We start from the raw sequence: 8,428 nt of genomic DNA, 5'->3' as shown, positions 1-8,428 counted from the left end.
GAAAATTCAGCAAGGGGAAGGAATGAGACCCAATCGAATTGACAGTCCGAGATGAAACACCTTAAATATTGTTCCAGGGATTGGTTGGTCCTTTCCGTTTGGCCATTAGTTTCGGGATGGAAGGCGGAGGAGAAGGACAGATCAATCTCCAACTTTTTACAAAAAGCTCTCCAAAATAAGGAAACAAATTGTACCCCTCTGTCAGAAACTATATTGACTGGGGCCCCATGGAGACGCAGGATGTGTTTCACGAACAAAGAAGCTAACGTCTTGGCGTTAGGTAGCTTCTTAAGGGGCACAAAGTGGCACATCTTGCTGAAGCGGTCGACTACCACCCACACCACCGACTTGCCCTGAGATGGAGGCAAATCGGTGATAAAATCCATGGAGATATGGGTCCAAGGTCTCTGGGGAATGGGCAAGGAACGTAGTAGGCCCGCAGGTCGGGACCTAGGGGTTTTGGACCTAGCGCAAACCTCACAAGCGGCGACGTAAGCCCTAACATCTTTAGGCAACCCAGGCCACCAATAGTTTCTGGTAATGAGGTGTTTGGTGCCCAAGATGCCAGGATGACCAGATAGAGCGGAGTCATGGTTTTCCCTGAGTACCCTCAGCCGGTATTGCAGGGGAACAAACAGTTTGTCCCCAGGGACGTTCCCGGGAGCTGCACCCTGATCAGCCGCGATATCAGAAGCTAAATCAGAATCCGTGGCAGAGACGATTATACCAGGGGGTAAAATACAAGCGGGATCCTTCTCGGAAGGAGGATTGGCCATGAAACTACGTGACAGAGCGTCAGCCTTAATATTCTTGGACCCAGCCCTATAGGTAACCAAGAAATTAAATCTGGTAAAGAATAGTGCCCACCGAGCTTGTCTAGGATTAAGCCTCCGGGCCGATTCTAGGAAAACCAGATTCTTGTGATCCGTAAGGACCGTTACCTGGTGTCTGGCCCCCTCCAGGAAGTGCCGCCACTCCTCAAACGCCCATTTAATGGCTAGAAGTTCGCGGTTGCCAATATCATAGTTACTCTCCGTGGGCGAAAACTTCCTAGAGAAGTAAGCACAGGGGCGGAGATGGGTGAGGGAGCTGGTACCCTGGGACAAGACGGCCCCCACTCCCACCTCGGAAGCGTCAACCTCCACAATAAATGGCTCCTCTTGGTTGGGCTGAATCAGCACGGGGGCCGAGATAAAGCACTTCTTGAGAGTCTCAAAGGCCTGGACGGCCTCAGGGGGCCAATGGAGGACATCGGCACCCTTGCGGGTGAGGTCCGTAAGAGGCTTAGCGACGACCGAGAAGTTGGCAATAAATCTCCTGTAATAGTTGGCGAACCCTAAAAAACACTGTAACGCCTTAAGGGAGGCAGGTTGGACCCATTCCGCCACAGCTTGAACCTTGGCAGGGTCCATGCGGAATTCATGAGGAGTGAGGATTTGCCCTAAAAATGGTATCTCCTGTACCCCAAAGACACATTTTTCAGTCTTAGCAAACAGATTATTCTCCCGAAGGACCTGGAGCACCTTCCTGACATGCTCCACGTGGGAGGACCAGTCCTTGGAAAACACCAGTATGTCATCAAGGTACACAACAAGAAATATCCCCAGGTAATCTCTCAGGATTTCATTAATAAAATTCTGGAAGACAGCAGGGGCATTACACAACCCAAAGGGCATGACCAGGTATTCGAAATGACCCTCGGGTGTGTTGAACGCAGTTTTCCACTCATCCCCCTCTTTGATGCGGATAAGGTTATATGCCCCCCGTAGATCGAACTTAGAAAACCATTGGGCTCCCTGAACCTGATTAAAAAGATCCGGAATCAAAGGAAGTGGGTACTGGTTCCTTACGGTGACCTTATTCAGGTTACGATAATCAATGCACGGCCTAAGACCACCATCCTTCTTCCCCACGAAGAAGAAGCCAGCACCTACAGGAGAAGTCGAGGGGCGAATGAAACCCTTGGCCAGGCATTCTTGGATATACACCCTCATCGCTTCACGTTCAGGACATGAAAGATTAAATATCCTACCCTTAGGAAGCTTGGCACCAGGCACCAAATCGATGGCGCAATCGTAATCTCTATGGGGGGGCAACACCTCGGAGGCCTCCTTGGAAAACACATCGGCGAAGTCCTGAACAAACTCAGGAAGCGTGTTTACCTCCTCCCGGGGAGAAATAGAGTTAACAGAAAGACATGACATCAGACATTCATTACCCCATTTGGTGAGATCCCCAGTATTCCAATCAAACGTGGGATTATGCAACTGCAACCAGGGAAGACCTAATACCAGATCAGACGATAATCCCTGCATCACCAGTACAGAGCACTGCTCCAAATGCATGGAGCCAACCAGGAGTTCAAAAACAGGGGTATGCTGAGTAAAATAACCATTAGCAAGGGGGGTTGAGTCGATTCCTACTACAGGGATAGGATAAGGTAAATCAATACAAGGCATCTTTAGAGACATAGCAAATTCCACAGACATGATATTAGCAGATGAGCCAGAATCCACGAAAGCACTGCCAGTGGCAGACCGGCCAGCAAACGAGACCTGAAAGGGAAGCAAAATTTTATTGCGTTTCACATTAACGGGAAATACCTGTGCGCCCAAGTGACCTCCCCGATGATCACTTAGGCGCGGAAGTTTTCCGGCTTCTTATTCTTGCGCCTGGGACAGGTGTTCAGTAGATGCTTGTCGTCCCCACAGTAGAAGCAGAGACCATTCATTCTGCGAAACTCCCTACGTTGTCGAGGGGACATGGAGGCCCCGAGTTGCATAGGTACCTCCGAGTCCTCCGTGGAGGGGCGAGGAGACGGGACCTCGGGGGGAATCGCAGAAAAGTCAGAGGGGAGCACACTGAAGCGTTCTAGCTGACGTTCCCTGAGACGTCGGTCAAGTCGTACTGCTAGGGCCATAACCTGGTCAAGGGAGTCAGGCGAGGGGTAGCTAACCAGCAGATCCTTCAGGGCGTCAGATAATCCTAACCTAAACTGGCACCTTAGGGCCGGATCGTTCCACTGAGAAGCTACGCACCACTTCCTAAAATCAGAACAGTATTCCTCAACCGGTCTCCTACCCTGACGTAAGGTCACCAGCTGACTCTCGGCTAAAGCAGTCCTGTCAGTCTCGTCGTAAATGAGTCCGAGGGCAGAGAAAAAACGATCAACAGAGGAAAGTTCAGGGGCGTCAGGAGCCAAGGAGAAGGCCCACTCTTGGGGCCCTTCCTGGAGTCGGGATATGATGATACCCACCCGCTGGTTCTCGGAACCTGAGGAGTGGGGCTTTAGGCGGAAATACAGTCTGCAACTCTCCCGGAAGGAGAGAAACGTCTTACGGTCCCCTGAAAACCGGTCAGGTAACTTGAGGTCGGGTTCTAGAGGTGAGGTGAGGGGTACTACTAAAGCAGCGTCACCCTGATTGACCCTTTGGGCCAGGGCCTGGACCTGTAGGGAGAGGCCCTGCATCTGCTGGGTCAGGGTCTCAAGGGGGTCCATGATAGCGTCAGCGTAGGAGAAAGGGTAGACTAGGTAAGGGCTTGTAATTATGTAATGGCAGGAAGGAGGTGAAGGGAAAGTGAGCCCTAATCTACCCACCGCCCTGTCCCTGCCTACTTGCAACGACCCGCCCTAGGCGACGAGGTACAACTGGGCGGCGGTCCCTACGCTGGCTAAGTGCACTGGAAGACAAACGGGGAACACGCAAGGGAAGGGGCAGTAGCCACGGAACGCCACGAGGAAACGGGGCGGCGAACGAACAGTCAGGACCAGGACGAAGTGAGTACACCCGAGCGGGCACGGAGACAGAAGCAAGCCAGGGCAAGCAAAGCAGGTCAAGCAGAACTGCAGCAAGGCAGAAGCACGGCAGAAGCAGGCTGGAGCAAGCAGCAGTGGGGCCAGGAATCCAAAAGAATTACAAGCACTGAGGGAGAGCACAGGGCAGGTAATAAAGGGCAGGGGGCGGAGCTAACTCCGAGAGACCAGGCCGCGATAGGCTCTCCCACTCCTGAGCCTGCCACCCTGGTTGGTGGGAGATGGTGTCAGTCGAACAGGTCTGGCCTCAGGTGTGGATTGATTAATCCCAGGAGTATAGCTAGATGAAGTACCTGGCAGATCCCTAACACTGGGTACCAACAACCTGCATGCATCATATGTCCTAGGGGGAGCTACACTGGCGGATTCACTTGTTGAGAAGGATCTGGGTGTTCTTGTAAATCATAAACTCAATAACAGCATGCAGTGTCAATCAGCTGCTTCAAAGGCCAGCAAGATATTGTCGTGTATTAAAAGAGGCATGGACTCGCGGGACAGAGATGTAATATTGCCACTTTACAAAGCATTAGTGAGGCCCCATCTAGAATATGCAGTTCAGTTCTGGGCTCCAGTTCATAGAAAGGATGCCCTGGAGTTGGAAAAAATACAAAGAAGAGCAACGAAGCTAATAAGGGGCATGGAGAATTTAAGTTATGAGGAAAGATTGAAAGAATTAAACCTATTTAGCCTTGAAAAAAGACGACTTAGGGGGGACATGATTAACTTATATAAATATATTAATGGCACATACAAAAAATATGGTGATATCCTGTTCCTTGTAAAACCCCCTCAAAAAACAAGGGGGCACTCCCTCCGTCTGGAGAAAAAAAGGTTCAAGCTGCAGAGGCGACAAGGCTTCTTTACAGTAAGAACGGTGAATTTATGGAATAGCCTACCGCAGGAGCTGGTCACAGCAGGGACAGTAGATGGCTTTAAAAAAGGGTTAGATAATTTCCTAGAACAAAAAAATATTAGCTCCTATGTGTAGAAATTTTTCCTTCCCTTTTCCCTTCCCTTGGTTGGACTTGATGGACATGTGTCTTTTTTCAGCCGTACTAACTATGTAACTATGTAACTATACTATACTATGTAACTAAGTGGTTTAATAAGGAGAAGTGAAGGTCACAGCCAGGGTAGGCGTTTTTAGACTTACATGTGTTATTTCATGAAGACAACCCTTTATTAACCCCAAGCTGTCGCAGAGGTCAGCTAAATGCAGCAAGCGGAGCCTCTCTAAAGCCCGGTATCAGCTCTTATCGTCGAGGAAGCCATGTCGGGCCAGACATTTCCTCTGCATCGGAAATGTACCAATAAAATAAATGGCTGTCCATGTAATACATGGACGGGCCGGGTGTGCCAGAGTGGGAGCCACTCTTAGATAGCAGCTTTTTATTCTGGCTATAGATGGGGGGCCCCCCCTGTCCATATGCCATAATAGGATGGACAAGTATTATCTTCATGAGACAAGGTAGTCTTTAATGGGCACAATCTCTTTTCATGTGCCCTATAAGGGCACCATATGGCACCATACAATACTAAACTTTTAGCAGTCAAAAATGGGAAAGGGGGGCAGAGAGGGGAATAAATTGCTTTTAGACACCTCTGGCGGCTGCTTATCACCCACGGGAACAAAGGATTGGGCATATTCAGTCCAACATACTCGATCCTTCTTTCCTTCGATATCTGCCATCGGGGGAAAGTCGGGACATCCCCTTACACATTTGTCGCTGGTCCCCTTGAAACAGGCTAAGAATAGGTTTCCAGATGAGAGAGGTAACTTTGGATTTGCCGTCTGTTAGTTCACATACTTTTCAGAATTTACTTTCTGATACAATGACATGATGTAAAGTCTCATTTAGACTGATCTGCTGCAACATCTGAATACACCCCTCTAATGACATTCTTTAGTATTGTCACATGACACGCTTCTTATGTTTTCTCACGCTCCCTTTCTCCACATAATGTACATTAGAACCTGCTGTTTTATTTGAACTAAAATTATCTCATTCTGCAGCACTAAGTCTTTAAACTGGGGGATCAAATATAAAAATAAAATTCCGGGGTCCAATCCCAAAGAGTCATTTCTGCATCTAATGACCTCAAGAGCATACATACCATAGAAGTACACCATGGGAACGAAACCACAGGACTTGAGAAGAATATCAGACATAGCAATAATGCATTAGTATAAATTTGTACTCAGCCATGCATTGATTATTAAATATGAATACTGAACTAAACTCCAGCCAAAAAATGGCTTTCTGGTCATCAACATGTAGATCCTGCTTGTCTTTTGCCTGTTTATGAAGTTTAAAGGGGTTGTCCAGTCTATAAACCTCATCTCAAAATACCCTATTAGAGAATTATGGGTTAATATAGCGCGGTCCTCTGTTCAGGGTCCTCATGTCTTTGCCAGAGTGGAGAGCGGCTACAAAGAGTGTCTCTTGCTCTGGAGGACCTGTACTGTCCTGCATTACACAGACAACCCATTGATTTTAATAGGCACTGCGTAATGCTTAATTTCCCCTGTGGTGGCGCTGCAGGGAAATTGAACACTTTCTGCCAGGTTTACTCACAGATTATAGATGATCGCTGGGGTTCTCAGAAGGGGGGGGGACGGACACTTTGTGATCAGCTTATTGTCAAGGGATCCTTCTAACAAGTAAGGATTGTCCAAAGTGGAAACCAATTAAATGGAAACCAACATCACCTGGAACTAGAACGCTCCAACAGACATGCTGAAATACCCCTAGTTTTAGACAATCAAAAAGTTAATAGATATCCTATGACAACCCACCACCTGCAGAAAAATGGAGTCGGGGCAAAGTTGTATGCCAAGCAAGTGCTCAGATACCTAGAGAACTAAGCCTACAGCTTAAGGGAGGGATGGTTGGTGGTTACATACTGCATCCAAAACGTAATGATCAGCATGGACTGGTCTATAAAATATCCTAGGTCACCTCCATACCTAGTCAACTGTTTACTTCAACCGGTCTAATTCGCCTAGAAGGAAAAATTCCATTAAGCCGCAGTTGATTTATTGTGCATCGTTCCATCATTACTCTGAGATACATGGCCATCATTACCATTTAATATCACACTGGACATTTTTAGATTATTGACACATTGCATAATATGACCCAATAGAATTCTAATTCAATGTTACTCTATCAGTCCTGATCTGAACAAACTGGTTATTGCCATTCCATTATATTGTTTACCCTTCCCATAGCCCAACCTTTGCATTACTTCATGTATTTTAGGATGTGTAGCTTTGACCTCTTTTCCTAAATTTGTGATTTGCTTCAGTCGCTCAGTGATGTAATAATTGAAATTGAATTTTTCGACACACAACTCTAAAGATTTTGTCTATAGTATTGTCCACTGTTGATTTTCCTTTTTATTTGGCTTGTAAAATAATATGTAGAAGTCAGTGTCCATAAAGTATTGTAGCCATAAAGTTTCTGTGATATGTAAATTATTTTCCAAGCTATGGATTTCAAGAGTTTCTGTGTTACATGGACATTAAAGCGTAAACTTTTGAAAGGTATTTTTGTTGGGTCAGCACATCTGCGTAGTTGACATATGGAATTAAAAGGCTATATAAAAAGTGAAATAACTTTATAAATACATTGTAATACTTCTCTTTAACTGACCCTAAACTACAGTCTGGATTATAGCCCAGAGCTGCATTTGTAATTCTGCATGCTTCAGAGCTTAAATCTCCCAGCATTCCTTCCTGGCAGCATGGTGCACTTGTTTCCCAACTAGAAGTAGAAATGCTGATTGTATAAACCAGTGATGTCCAACTGGTGGCCCAGGGTCAACATAAGAAACTCGCTCTCACAACTAGAAGTAGAAATGCTGATTATATAAGCCAGTGACGCCCATCTGGTGGCCCCAGGGGCAACATGAGGCACTCGTTCCCACAACTAGAAGTAGAAATGCTGATTGTATAAGCCAGTGATGTCCAACTGGTGGCCCAGGGTCAACATAAGAAAGTCGCTCCCACAACTAGAAGTAGAAATGCTGATTATATAAGCCAGTGACGCCCAACTGGTGGTCCCAGGGGCAACATGAAGCACTCCTTCCCACAACTAGAAGTAGAAATGCTGATTATATAAGCCTGTGATATCCAACCGGTGGCCCAAGGGCAACATGATGCACTCATTCCCACAACTAGAAGTAGAAATGCTAATTATATAAGCCAGTGACGCCCAACTGGTGGCTCAGGGCAACATGAGGCACTTGTTCCCACAACTAGAAGTAGAAATGCTGATTATATAAGCTAGTGATGTCCAACTAGTGGTCCAGGGGCAACATAAGGTACTCGTTCTGATGACTAGAAGTAGAAAGGCTGATTATATAAGCCAGTGGTGTCCAACTGTTTGCCCGAGGGCAACATAAGACACTTGTGTGTCTGCACTTAATCCAGAGTCCAAGGAAGTCCGCTAATCTCTCTCATAGCTAGAAAGCAAGAGAGGCATAGTGGTAGTAACTTACAAGGACAATGTGGAATCTGAAAAATTTGCCAAAAGCAAGAAACAATTTGGCAGCAGGAAACATTTTTTTCCCCTCATCATGGATTGTCAAAAATGGTTGCCCATATAGAGG

Source organism: Rhinoderma darwinii, chromosome 6 (assembly GCF_050947455.1).
Source record: "Rhinoderma darwinii isolate aRhiDar2 chromosome 6, aRhiDar2.hap1, whole genome shotgun sequence".
Taxonomy (NCBI): domain Eukaryota; kingdom Metazoa; phylum Chordata; class Amphibia; order Anura; family Rhinodermatidae; genus Rhinoderma; species Rhinoderma darwinii.
The sequence above is the reverse complement of the archived record's forward strand: the minus strand, read 5'-3'. Positions refer to the sequence as shown.